Below are 14,328 nucleotides of genomic sequence, written 5' to 3'. Positions count from 1 at the left end.
CATCCCCTATACTTTTCTTTTCCATCCGTCGTACGTTTGCATACATTAGCCGTTTCTGGATGCTTTTCAGCTACATTATTTTGTGTTATTGGCCATAAAACGAGTATGTGCGAACTGTGTAGATGTTCATAAAGCCTTGGCCATAAATTCAGCTTCATATACCGGGAAAGCAACTGAACATTTTGGTAAACAAGGTTTAACTCTCCAAAAATAAATGTTATTTAAATTTAAAATATATTTAAATTTATTTAACTTCTGTTAGGGAATGAAAATTCTAACATTTGCATACTTTTGAATTTGTAATAAGTAGAGAAAAGCAAAAAGTGGTTTTGTTTTATTAGGGCTCTAAATAGCTTGCAAAATATTTTTGACCTCGTAATAATGTTATTTTTGAATGTTAGAAACTTCAACTTTTTTCAGTAAAATAGCACAAAATTCAACCGCACATCCGTTGCTAAAATCATAATTGCGTAATTTGGGTCTAGTTTCCTGATCCATTCGTCTTGGTGCCAAAAGTAAGAAAAATTAGCCAAATTAACCCAAATATTAAGTTAGCCTAGTTTTGGGCGCGTGCAAAGTTAACATCATTAATACTAATCTGCTGGGAAAAACCCAAAGAAAACTGTTGAAAATGGAACCGTGTCAAAGTCTGCAAAAGTAACGGAATTGTTACATTTTTGTTTTGTTGATTATGTAACATAATTGACGACAATATTTCCCCATAGAGTTGCAAGAAAAATGCTAATGAAAAACTAAGAAAACCACAAGCCAGGCGAAGGCAAACATGGCCCAACAAAGGCTGACTCATGGCGACTCCGTATTAGCGGGGCGGAAATGCCAGGACATCCGGTGCGGTGGCCAAGCCTACAAACGCACCACCACCACCCTCAAGGGATTAAGTACAGAGAAACAAATACTCTGTTATCCAAACTCAAGGGAAAATGATTTAATGAAAAGCAAAAACACATACCGTATAAGCAGGCCATCGAACTAGGGATACCTACCATTTTACGACAGCTTCATTTGCATTTTTCTTTTATTATTTCATAATATATTTTTGATTAAAATGGGCAATAAAAAAATGCTGTTTGAATGCCAATCAATTGGGAACTTTCTTAAGAGATAAACTTTCTATATTTTATATATTATATTGTTTTTAATTTTATAATTTAATAGTGAATTGGTCGGAAATAAATTAATTATATGCTAAAATATTTGAATATCTGAATTGCTTCGATTTTTGGGGTAAAATATGTAATTGTGTTTTTGTTGTAATTTTTCCAAAATAGCACAGATACTGAAATAAATGTTTTGTGCAGCTGTCGACCTAAACTATAAATCCCCGGTGAGTTGGAAAAAAATAATTTTTAGCCCATTTTTGAAAAAATTTATTTTTCAAGTCAACTGCTAATTGATTGTCAATAACATTTCGCGATTAGCGAGGTATTAAACGCATTTCCGTTATCATCATCGAACTATTAAAATAAATACAATTAACAATTATAAATTAAAATAATATACAGAAATAAGACATATTGTATAATAGATAATAAGCTGACTACCTTAATGGAAGACCATTTCCACTTCACCAATTAACAATTACAATAGCTTAAATTACTTAAATTACTTTAGTGCTTAAAATGAAACATAATAAATTTATTATATTTTAAGGAAAACACATTTCAATAAGAAGTGACGCCCCAGCCGAAAAACATTATTTTATTTTTAAATGTCTTTGTGTTTCTGTTTCGATGAGTAATTTTATTTCATGATTTTTTTTTTCGTTAGTGATAGCTTTTCTCAGTGAGCGGGCAAAAAGCGAGCGAAAAGCTCGTTGCTTTCCTTTGTGCCTGGGCGCCTATTACCCGGGAAGTTGCGACGAGAGCCGAGGTTCCCCCCCCCGCTTTCTTTGGCCTAAACATAGGTACCGCCTGAAGTGGCGAGTGCAAGTGAATAATGGTCGTCTTGACTGCAGTCAAGTCGGGCATGTGGCTCACAAGCAATCAGTGTCAGTGCCAGTGCCACGGGCAGAAACGAGTACGAGTACGAGAAACAGAACCAGAATCTGAATCAGAAACAGAAATAGAAAGAGAGATGGAGCTCAAACGAAGCCGAGCAGCGGGCCAAGTTTGTTTGCAGGTAGTAAAGGGCATAAACCAAATCAGGAAAGGACGAACGTGGTGGGAACTTGGAGCGAAGTGCCATGGATTGACTCTCCGCCTGCCGCCGCTTTCAGTTAGCTCAATGTCCAGCTCAGTGGAGCGTTTGGTCAAACAGAAATTGAATTGTTGTTTTTGCCGCTGCCTGCATATACATGATATATACATATATCTATATTTGCTCGATATTTTTTGCCGTTTTCCTTGCCAGAACCGAAATGAAAACGATACCAGGCCGTGAGGGAATATAGAGCTGTCACTGTATGAGTTTTCCAATAGGGACATATCAAATCGCAACGTTTCAAATAAACAAAACATGCAAATCCAGAAGAGCGTATTGAAAATGTTGCTGACCTGGGGCGGCTTTAGATTGGTACTCAAATATTTTATAAAATTCACGTATCCAGAGTAAATTTTCTATTAAATATATAGACAGGAAATGTACTTACCACTACACATTTTATTTCCAAATCTTATTAAAAGAATCTTTAAAAATTACTATTAAATGAACATTAATATTGAATGAATATTAGTACTATAAAATGAATATTAATATTGAATGTTCATTTAATAGTTATTTTAATTTTTAATTTTATAGTTATTTTAATATGGGTCATATAACTCTAATTTTATATTTAATATATTTAATGACTTGGTTGATTTCATTGCCACATTTTTTAAACTGGGCAGCTTTCAATATATTTCAATATTGTATTCGTGCAAAAGTATGTAACAGGTAGAAGGAAGCGTTTCCGACCCTATAAAGTATATATATTCTTGTTCAGGATCACTAGCCGAGTCGATCTAGCCATGTCCGTCTGTCCGTCTGTCTGTCCGTCCGTATGAACGCTGAGATCTCGGAAACTATAAAAGCTAGAAGATTGGCATTTTGCATGCAGTTTCTAGGAGTTCCTACGCAGCGCAAGTTTGTTTCAAAAAGGTGCCACGCCCCCTTTAACGCTCACAATCGCTTATATACGATTTTAAAAATTTAAATATTTCGGAAAAGTAAAAATGCAGTTTTATTGTGTTTATCAATACCTATCGAAATGTAGAAGACATTTTTCAAATCGGACAATTCGTTAAAAGGTTATGCGTGATCAAAGTTTCTATCTCCATCTCCCTCGCACTCCCTTTACCTGAGTAACGGGTATCTGATAGTCGGGGCACCCGACTATAGCGTTCTCTCTTGTTGTATTTAATATTTCCATGTGTTTTCACATTTTGAATGATCGTGATTTTATTGGGAAAGGTTTTAAACTGGGTAGCTTTCCTTATTTTTAAACTTTGAAAATGTTTAGCAATTCTGTCTTACAATTTAACAAAAGAACAAATATATTCTCCAAAAATCAAATGACACTATACCATAAAACCAACCCAACTTAAACACCAAGGGCATCCAATCGAGTATACAAAAGGAAAGTCGGTCGATCCTGAAAAGGGGGTCGGATACCAAATAAAAACCAACCAACCAACTACAAACACCAAAGTTAGGCATTCGATCAATCAGTTAAACAGCTAAGGAATCGGCCGACCAAAATTGGTAGGTCGGATTAATGCAAAATATAAAACCCAAAAAACCAACTCCAACTTACAAACACCAAAGTTAGGCATTCCGATCAATCAGTTATAGGCAGCTATAAGATATAGTCGGCCGATCCTTATAAAATGGAGGTCGGATTGATTGGCCAAATATAAAACCCATAGAAAATCCAACTCAACTTACAAACATTAAAGTTAGGCATTTCCGATCAATCAGTTATAGCACTATAGATAAGTCGGCCGATCCCGGCCGTTCCGACTATATACGCGGCAAAGGAAAGGGGCAAAGTCAATTCGATATCTTTAAAACGAGAACAGTTCGCGAGAAACAGACAACGGCAACAGACGGACACGGCACGGACAACGGACAGACGACATGGCTAACAACTCAGGAGGTGATCCGATCAAGAATATATACTTTATAGGGTCGGAGATGCTCCCCGCGTGCACACTTTGACCAAAATTATAAACCCGCAAGGTATAAAAATAATAATTTCCCCTTTATTTAAAATAACTACATTCTTTTAAATTAATTGGGTTGAATATAAAAATATATTTTTTTTGTTTTGGCTAAATTTCCTTCAAAAGCTATGTTTGGGAAAATGTTTTTTTAATATTAATAATATAATCTTCAATTTTCTGCACTTCTGTATTTATTAATTAAACCCTAGCTCACATCGTTCTAATATTAATCATATGTAAGCATATACATTACAAAGTTACAATAAAAAGTATGACCGCCATGTTATAAGTTTAATTAATGTTGCACAAGACATATTTCAACTCTCCACGCCGAAAGTCCTTTGCCCTTCGGGCCTGACACCGAATATCTAAAAAAAAAGAAATGGCGGCCAGGGGGATGCAAAACTTTCACATTTCGCGCCCAACGTAAATTATGCAAAACTTTCACCCTTGGCCGTCACATAACAAGGCAGGCAGGCATCACATGTCACAGCTTAAATGAGTTACCCCATCCGTTTCTCCTCCGATTTTAATGTTGGTGCAAAGGAAATTTGTGCGAAAAAATAAGTTTCGAGTGCAGGGAAAATATGCGGGAAATGATAAAGTGGGGTGACGAAAAAATGTCAGGATGGGCGATGGGAGTTGCATTTTACAGCCACTTTGGCAGGCGACACGTTGACGAGTTGAATGAAGGCGTTTATTGAAATATGGCTCAAACCGTATTGACTCAAATGCGATATGCCCCTTTAATCTTGGCTCCCGTATGCGGGCTATGTGACATCAAAAGCCGAGCAAAACCAGCAACAGTCTCGAACAGGTAAAAAGTCAAACTCATTGAACATTCAGGGCGGGGAAGGTGGAAATGGGGACAGCGTGTCATCAGCAGGGCGTTGAAATCCAAGCCATGCTTTCAATACAACAAATTTCGCTTACATTCCCCTCAACACACGGTAGTGTGTGTTCAAGATTATTATGCAGAGCTTCAGCAGCAGGAAACTCAAATATGCTCTCTGTACCAAGGATCCTAACTCCTGGCCCTCGTTTTCCCTCCCCATTTTCCTCACCACACGCTGTGCAACAATTTTTGCTGCGCACGAGGAAAATGGTGTATGGTAATAAGTTAGTGCAATGCATACATATATGAACGTATGTGAGATGAGAATATTTTAAGGATTTTCTTACTTTATTTTTATTCGCACTTTGATGTTGCACTCGCCGAGTTACATAAAAATTATGGTACTATCAAGCAAGGATACCTTATCCTAAGAATTTCAAGAGCAAAAGATTAGTAGAGCGGTGAGTGCACTGTTTTATTTTTAAAGGTTGTAATATATAATACCTATACCTATGTATATTCTCCATTATGTTTCCTTTCTTTTATTTTTAAATTTACATTTTTTCCATTAAAAGAACTTCAAAATATATATAACTGGCCAAAATATTACATTTTCAATTTCCGCAAAAATTTGTATTTCAAAAAAATCAAGATTAAGAGAATGTGTAAAATGGAATCGATAAAATTTTATTAATTTTTTGGACACTTTCTGTTAAATTTCTCATTTATCCATTGTCATCCTTCATATTTAATAATGTCAATACCATGACATTTACCCATGGCATTTCCATTTCAGTTTAACGCAACACAATTACTTTTAATTATTTTATTATGTAAACATTTCGGTGGACCAGTTCACAGCGGACACCCGTGGAAACCCATTTAATTGATATAAACATTGTAGTTTAATTGCCTTTAATGCCAAATGAACCGGTTGACTTTATTACCAAACAGTTTGACGTGTGTTTTTGTTTGATTCGATGATGTTTTTTAATTAAAATTCAATCATAGTGGACCATAGTAACGGGGAAATGTGCAACGGAGCGTTGTTCCGAATGATATGCAGATTGTGGTTAGTGGCGAGTTGATTAAATCGTGTCATAGTATACGGTTCTGGCGGGGATTAGTGCATTAAATTGTTGGTAAATTAGCGTTCCTACAGCTTGTCATTTCCGATTCGTGATCAGGAGAGAGGCTAAGCGACCCACATAAGGGAAACAGGCTCCCCTAAACACCCACCACACATCCTGTGGAAAGCCCACTTGCATTAGGCCAAATCGTGCGTCATTTTGGGCATTAAAATTAATCCATGGACACGCAAGGATAATCGCTTGGATGACACGTTTTTTATGGCTACCTGGCGCCTGTGAGCGAAACTATGGCCGGGATTTTGAGATGCGAACGCGTGACTAAGAGGTCTACGAGAACTAGTGCATGTTACGTATACGCCACCTCAGCCACGTTGTTCTTTGTATGGCAAATTGACTGCAGTCGCTGCAAATTTCAATTTTCAGCGCCATAATTGGTCATCTAATTATAGTAACATACTGGCACACGAGGCCTGCCTGGGCATTAAAAGTAATCGCCTCTTATGAATAATATCCCCGGCAAGGACTCCACCCTGCACTATTGAAATGCTAATCATAGGAATGTCCTTTGTATATATACGTATTATATTTTCATATTTTCGTTCGTTTTCTTAATTTCTCGAATCTCGTGCAAGTTTGTTTTTCACTTGAGTGCTGGCCAAAAAAGAAGTGCATGTACGTGTGAGAAAGTGGCAAGTGTGAAAACTGAGGGGTCACCCGACTACGTCACGCATGTCCTTGCACGGCAATGTGAAAACTTTTTGTAGATTTCTCCCCTGCTTTCGGTTAGTCTGCTAGTTTTTTGCGCAAACAAAGGTTGTGCATAAAACTAATTAACTTTGCTATTTGCCGACTGCAAGGGGAATGTTTCTGCTTCTGTTAAATTTGTTATTTGCTTTGAGTAATCAAATTAGAATAACCGTTTCGAATGCGACAGAAATGTATGAAACTGATCTGTCGTTTAGATTTTAGATTTTGCTTCTGGGACTGCAGTTTTAACAAATAAAGATAACATTATGATGCGCTGCGTTGTTCCTATAAATGTATGTCAAAACCAGAAATAATTAAGTTTCCCTCAAGGCCAATATGAAATAAAAGTAGTTGGCATTCAAACAGTATTTATTTATTGGAGTAAATAGATAAAAATTTCAGATGGGAAAGATATGACATTTCTCAGAACATAAATTTAAAATTATCCTCCTGGGAAGCCGCAAAACGATATTGATAAAAACTAAATGCGAATACATTTGGTCTTAATGAAAGTGTCAGACTAAATTAAATTCATTTTATTAAGCCATAACAATTCAAATTTTAAATTGTTTCAAGACAAACCGAACCATTTTGAGCTCTCCATTTTCAGATAAAGCCCAAAAGAATGTCATGAAATATAAGTTGTCGACTTTTAAATAGTGCCCACCATCATACTATTAGTCCCCAAACACCACAAACATTTTCGCGTTTTCATCCCATGCAACCAATTAGCGGCAAAAAAATAGATCGAAAGCAAATGCAGAATAAATATTTTCGTACATAGACAAACAGCACACAATAGGCGCAAATATTTGGCAACGAGAAAAAGAGAGCATTAAAATAGCAAGAGTTTCGATGGGCAAAATCGATAGATGACCCCGCAACTGCAATCTCCGCTGTCCCACAGATGTGGCCAAATAAAATGCTGGGTAAACAAATTCAAACAGCTACAAAGCCAATTTAGATGGCTTCGGCGCCCTCGGCTATTTGGCTGGCTTGATTGAGCCATGTCCGCCGGCCATATCCGCATATCCGTGTGGTCCTGCGAGGGATTTTAATCATGCACGTATTTTGAAGCTTTTCCGCTTTCCAGCCACGAACGCCATAAATATCCATCAATATGTGAGCAAGCCACTGTCGGATTTCTCCGCGCCGTGAACTATGAACTCCGCTGGCACCCGAGGTGAATTGGCTGCAAAAACAAAGAACTGCCATTAATATATTTATGTGTGCAGAAGCCACATAAAAGCGTTGCAGTGCACACTTAATTGCACAAATTGTGAACTAGATTTTATCAAATTACAATGTTTAGTGCGCTCTGTTGTCTCGTTAAAATTACACACATACAGCTATTTGCGTTGATTATAATTCGAGTAATAATTTAAGCGAATTATCACTTTGTTGTCGGTTATATTGAAATTAAATTGTAAATTGCGTTGTAAAGAAAAACAAAAATGTTATTAACGAATTTAAAAACAATACAATTTTTTTTTAAGGAAAAACAATTTAAATAAATTTACGCAGCTGACTGTGTAAAAAGCAGCAAGGAATTAATTGTTTAAAATATTTTTTATTGAAGAGATAGTTTTTAAAAATATGGCAGTGCTTTTATGGAAATACATGAAAAATATTTCTTAAATCAAGTAAGTTGGTAACTTTTTAAACCCTAAGTTTGTTGAATTCGAGAATTAAAGAAATACTTGCCAAGCAATACATTACATACCTTGTGATTGGCTGAATATATTTTATGTCTGCCACAAAGTTTAAAATTTGTATTTTTGAAGATCTAAGTTTGGTACTTTATTATTTTTAATAAGACATTTTGGGAACTCACAAAATCACTGCTTTTACAATCCTGTGCTTGTTAAGCAACACGTTTTATTTATGGCAAAACCTCAAACCAAATTCCACCGAATTTTCGTGTCACTCTTACCTTTTGCCACATACTTTGCCACAGTCTGCTCTACTTTGGCTCCTGCTATATTATTCACTTTGTCTATCTCAGTCTGGCTCAAAAACTTAACCCTATTCCGTGAGCCCTACTCAAATATCCTGGGGCTGCGCCCGACAAAGAAAACAAAAAATAAAAAAGGGGAAACAAACACAGCAAATGTTGCAAAGCAAAGCTACAAGAATGGGGCAAAAAGTGTTAACAAGCAGCGTATAAATTATTAATTAAGTCGCTCGGCCGCTCAGTCTCTGCAATTTGCTATATTAAATGAAATGCAACTGAAAGAAGGGCATAAATTTATATTCTCTGGCATTTGACATAAATTTCATTTATATCCATGTGAATTGGTCTCTTGCAGAGGCCTAATTATTTAATCAATATATGCCCATAAATATTACACAGAGCTCTCAGGCATCGGGACAAGATATATGAATGCCTATTTACAGGCTGGTGTTTGTGTGGCCCCAATTGGTTCAATTAGTGAAAGTAAAACAAAAGTTGAAGTTCCCACAGTGCTAAGCTGCAAGGGCCACCATATTTCAGGCAGGAGCCCTACAATTACAATGAATAAAGCGTCGAACATTATAATTAAAGGTAAACGACTTAGTCAGACAGTTCCTGAAAGCCCCAGCACCTGACAACAATTTTATGTTATTCATTTAATAGGGGCTACAAAAATAATGTAGTTTTATTAGTTTTAACTTTTATATTAGGAGGACATTACTGTCATATTTCCATTTACAATATATTTAGTTTTAGATAATATTACCGGAAAACTTTAATATAATATGTATTTGTCTTTATAGGGACATTGGTGTATTTCTTTCTCCCTCCCAAGCAATCCCCATGATTCATATGAATAAAATCCGCATTTAAATATATTGTGCTCGACTTTTGTAACCAACCACTTTCCAAAGCAAACAAATGAGTTGGCATTTCATGTGAAATGCTATCAGGCTAGTCTAAATCTTAAGCCTCAGTTGGGGGCGAATCCTCGTGGCAGCTTTGTAAATCGCTTTGCTGGGGAAAGGCCTCTACTATCTTTACACAATTATAACAAAAGCGCGACCTTTATGCACATGTCCCTCAGTTTCAGCCCTTTTTCCGACTCCGACTCGAACTCCTAGCTCAAGTCTACCTGGAAAAACGTTTCGTGGCAAAACTTGGGCACTAAAAATGCGTGCGTGCCTTGGTATTTTCTTTTTTTATCGATTTGCATATCTAAATTTAGTCAGGCGACATATAATACCATACCACACACAGTGTATGTTCGCATGCATATATAGTATGTTTATTATATACATGTGGAGGCCAGGGAGCACGACCACACGCACTAATAAATATTGCATTGTGATACTGGGAATGGATTCCATTTAGTTTGAGGAGTCGTGGCTACCGCAATTAAAGTCCTGCCGCCATCTGCCTATGCCCATGCCAATACCTTGGGGCTACAATTAGATTTTGGTGTTAGGTGTACAGTCTGACCACATGTATACTTACACTAAGAAGAAAAAAACGTTGAAACGAGTAACTAAATACCTACAACAATACCATTTAACAATGCCAAATAATGGGCGTCAGTTAATTCTGTTCTGTGTAGAATGTACCATTTTGTACAGAAGGTAAATTTTTAAACACTTTTTTACCTTTAAAATTTACTAGATATGAACATATGTTGATTTTTTTCTCTGCGGATTATAATTTTGTTCTTAAATTTTAAGAAACATTATGTCGTGATTTTTAAACATGTATGTACAATTTCGGAATTCAGTTTTAATTTTATAAAAATCAGATGACAATATAATTTAGCTGACAAAAAAACGATCGACAAATTTATCACTTAACGTACCTTCATTCTTTTTAAACATATATGTATACAAATCGAAATATAATTATTTTAATTTTTAAGTTTTTCCGGCTCGAGGTCAACAATTGAAAAATTTTTAAATAAAAGTAATTAATTTAATTTAATTTAATTTTTTATTTTTTCCAATATATTTCGGTTGCACTTCGGCAACCGTCTTCAGGGCAAATAATTTTACACGTCTGCACCGTCGGACGTGGGATTATTTTATAGAATATTAATTTTTTAGCAAAGCTACAAGGGTGTATATACGCTTCAGCTTGCCGAAACTAGTTTCCTTTATTATTTTATTTAAAAACTATTTTGTATTTCATGTTTATGGTGCACAAGACAATTGTTGTTCACGACCAAATAAAACCAGTTCCCAAATTTAAACAGAAGCGGTCTTCTCACCCCAACACTAAGATTGTTTCTACAACTTCCGAAACATCGGTTATTTAAGTCATCGCTTAAAAGTTAACTATTTATGTGAAATTGTGTACTAGAGTGTACAACAATTCTTTGAGTGGACGTGAAAACACGACCTTAGATTGGCCGGCAAATGCCTTGATCACCTTGAACCGCCGCCCAAGGGAGACACAAGGATGTAGGACATCGCAGGAGCAGGCAGCAGGATGGAGGCCATGATAAATGAGCTACGTTAACTCATGTGGCAAATGTGACATGTGCTCCGGCATTTTATTCTTTGTGTACCTGGGCCTGTGTGTGCTGATTGCCGTGTGAGTCCGTGGAGAGACCAGCGCTAAAATTACCATACCGCAGTCCCCCGACATCCGCCCAGTAGTCTTGGCCTGGATTAACGTGGCCCACTCGGACCTCGGACATCCAATCATGCCCAGACCCCAAGTCCGAAAACCAGAAGGCTAATAGGTCAGTTTAGTTGGCCCTTGCATGAGAATTATGGTTAATTTTGGCTGCCACATTGCGGAAGTTATTAACTCGTTTGATTGAACTTGGCCGTAAGTGATTTCGGACGTGTGGTCATGTGCACCCAGTCCAAGTTGATGGCTTAAGTTTATTAAACAAGTGGGCAAATTTCCATTTTATGTGCAGGGCATAAGCAAGATATTGATATTGTTACGGCAGCCGGAAAGGAAGAATCTTATACGAAAGCAAGGCAATTAAGTGTCCACTCTTAGCTGGCTGAGATTTTAATGAAATTCTGCGTTTTGCGACAAGAAATAAACTTTGGCTCATAAATATTGCTTGTTATTTAATACCTCAATATATTATAATTATTTGGTTGAATTTCGCAAACTGTATGACTTTTGATTTCAGAAGTCTTTTATTAGGGGAATTAAGCTACTTTAATAATAAAACGGCAATCAAAAGACGAATTATCTTTGAGCAAGAGTTTATTCTTATTAAAAGTTTTAATTTAATTCTTGTATAAGAATTAAAGAATAATTTCTTGTAGAAATTTCTTCTTGTTCTTAAATATTTTAAGAATTAACTCTAAAGGCTTTGTTTCAGCTCCTTTATATGTATTATCCGGCTTACGTGATGTTACTTTAAAGAAAAATGTGTAATTTCGAAGATAAATTTTATCTTTCGTTCGCTTGTTTTCAAACTTATGGTTTTTTTTATGTTGTGCAGTTAGTTTGATCTGCAAGAGTCCGTCAAAGCTATATTATTCAAAGTTAGCCCCTGCTCTGATTTTTCATTAGTTCTCCACTCTCCTTTGAGAAACTTGGCAATAATAGCTAAGGGACTGTCCCTCGCCCGCCTGTCAAATATTTGAACAAAGCCCAAGACGCAGAAGTCTCGGCGCTGAAAAGTATGCAGCAGACAAAAGCTCATTAAGAACTCAGACACAATCCCCACCAGCACCCACTCCCAAGCCTCCGGCATCACAACCCACTCCTGTCACATCCTTGTTGTCTTCGTCATCATGTCCCCGCACTCCGTGTTAAGTGATTTCCATCATTTGCGCCAGAGGCACATGCTGGGGAATTCCAAGTTGGTAGTACCAGCGGCCTAAGCCCCTTCTGCTCTTCGCATGTGTTCAATTCCGTCTAAAAGCCGCCTTTGACTGTTGTTTTTCTGAGGCCCCGACAATGGGGAATTAATCCAAACATAACACACTATAACCAGACAATCTTGAAGTGCGAATATGTGCGGGCTGCTGGTGTGTTGATATCCCTATATCATTTAATAATTGGTTGCTTTAACGGGCTTATCTTTTTCAGCGGGTTCGCGGCGTGCGCGCTTATGCAGACACAAGGCGATTGAGGATTCCATTGAACTGGCTGCCGGGTTAAATTTGGTGAGTGGAAAACTCTTCTTTCAATCACAATGGCAGCACTTACTTGTCCAAAGCCCAACCAGCTCAAACAGATCTCTGAATGCATTCGCTGGCAGAGAATCTCGTACGAAAAATATAAAAGTAAAGTGCGAGCCATAAAAATGCAAAGCACCAACAAGCAGTGCACGACTACAGTGAGAAAAAGCTTAAGAAAACTTAAAATTATAACTTAAATTGTAAATAAATATTTAAAGCATTGTTAACTTTAAATCATAAACCAAACAAGAAAGGAAGCAAACTTCGGCATGCCGAAGTTTATATACCCTTGCAGTTATAATAATTATTCAGTGTATTTATTTGGTCAGAAAGAAAATGACAGCCATCAAATCGCGTAAATTGGCCTTATATTTTTATCATGTTAATATATAGTAAATGAACCTATTTAATTTTATCGGATTGTTGCTAGTTTCAGTGATATTTATTTCGAAATAAAAGATAAAGATAAATACAATTAGAATATATATACAATTATCTTTTTACAATTTATATTATATCTATTTATTTTATTTATTTACAATTGAGCGCTTATTATATAATAGTTATATTTCTTTACAAGCTATAACTGAGGAAAATTCCATCATGATGACTATATGGTGTTTCATATATGAGGGCGAGGGTTTCCGGAATTCGAGCATCAGTAAATATCCAATCAATCTGCGTAAGGTGTTTTGTTGTTGGAGAGCTGTTTGTTCCAAAAAGGTTATACGCATTTAAAATTGCCTCCAGAGAATCAGTTCTTAAGTATCTGCAAATATTAAAATCTCCTAATATTACCACTTTATTATTATCTATTCTGCGTACTTTTTCGACGTCAGCTTTAATTTCATTTCGAAATCTTGTAATAGGAAATCTAGGACTCCTATATACAATTAAAAATGACGTGTCAAGAAATTTAAATGCAATTGATTGATAGGTGCTCATCGGGCTTATTGATTTAGTTGTTTCGAACAAAAATACAACATTTTGCGAAATACTCTGCTTAGCATAGATGAGTATTCCGTTCTTCCCAATACCATTCAAACGATTGCTATCTATTCTCCTTATAATGTCAAAATCTCTTATATTATACTCTTCATGTGGAAGAGTCCAGGTTTCAACAAAACATAAAAAGTTTGCGGAACAAATAATTTTGTCGTTGGCAATATCTTCGTGATGAGCACGAAGAGACTCAACATTGTGGTAATACAATGAGATGGCATCATTTCTATTGAACAAGAATTCGTATTGCGTAGTCAAAGCCTTTTCCCCTCTTAAACATTGAAGTTCTTCTTGGACATTTGTTGCTCCAAATCTAGTTGGAGGAACAAAGTCTCCTAAAAGGAAAAGACCCGATGCGCATGTTGCCCTGCTGCATCCTACGTAAAGCGAAGCT

The 14,328-nt window shown here is 36.4% G+C and overlaps 1 protein-coding gene across 1 annotated transcript in view; it reads left to right on the top strand.

The window, feature by feature from the left end:
- Window positions 1–14,328, top strand: part of LOC108053516 — a 70,295-nt gene that overhangs the window by 10,612 nt on the left and 45,355 nt on the right. Inside the window, 1 exon segment of the mRNA XM_044461675.1 lies at window positions 12,841–12,917. The gene's annotated coding sequence lies outside the window, so the exon portion shown is untranslated.

Source organism: Drosophila rhopaloa, unplaced genomic scaffold (genome assembly GCF_018152115.1).
Source record: "Drosophila rhopaloa isolate 14029-0021.01 unplaced genomic scaffold, ASM1815211v1 contig_47, whole genome shotgun sequence".
Lineage (NCBI taxonomy): Eukaryota > Metazoa > Arthropoda > Insecta > Diptera > Drosophilidae > Drosophila > Drosophila rhopaloa.
Note: the sequence above shows the minus strand (reverse complement) of the source record. Positions and strands in the feature narration are given on the sequence as shown.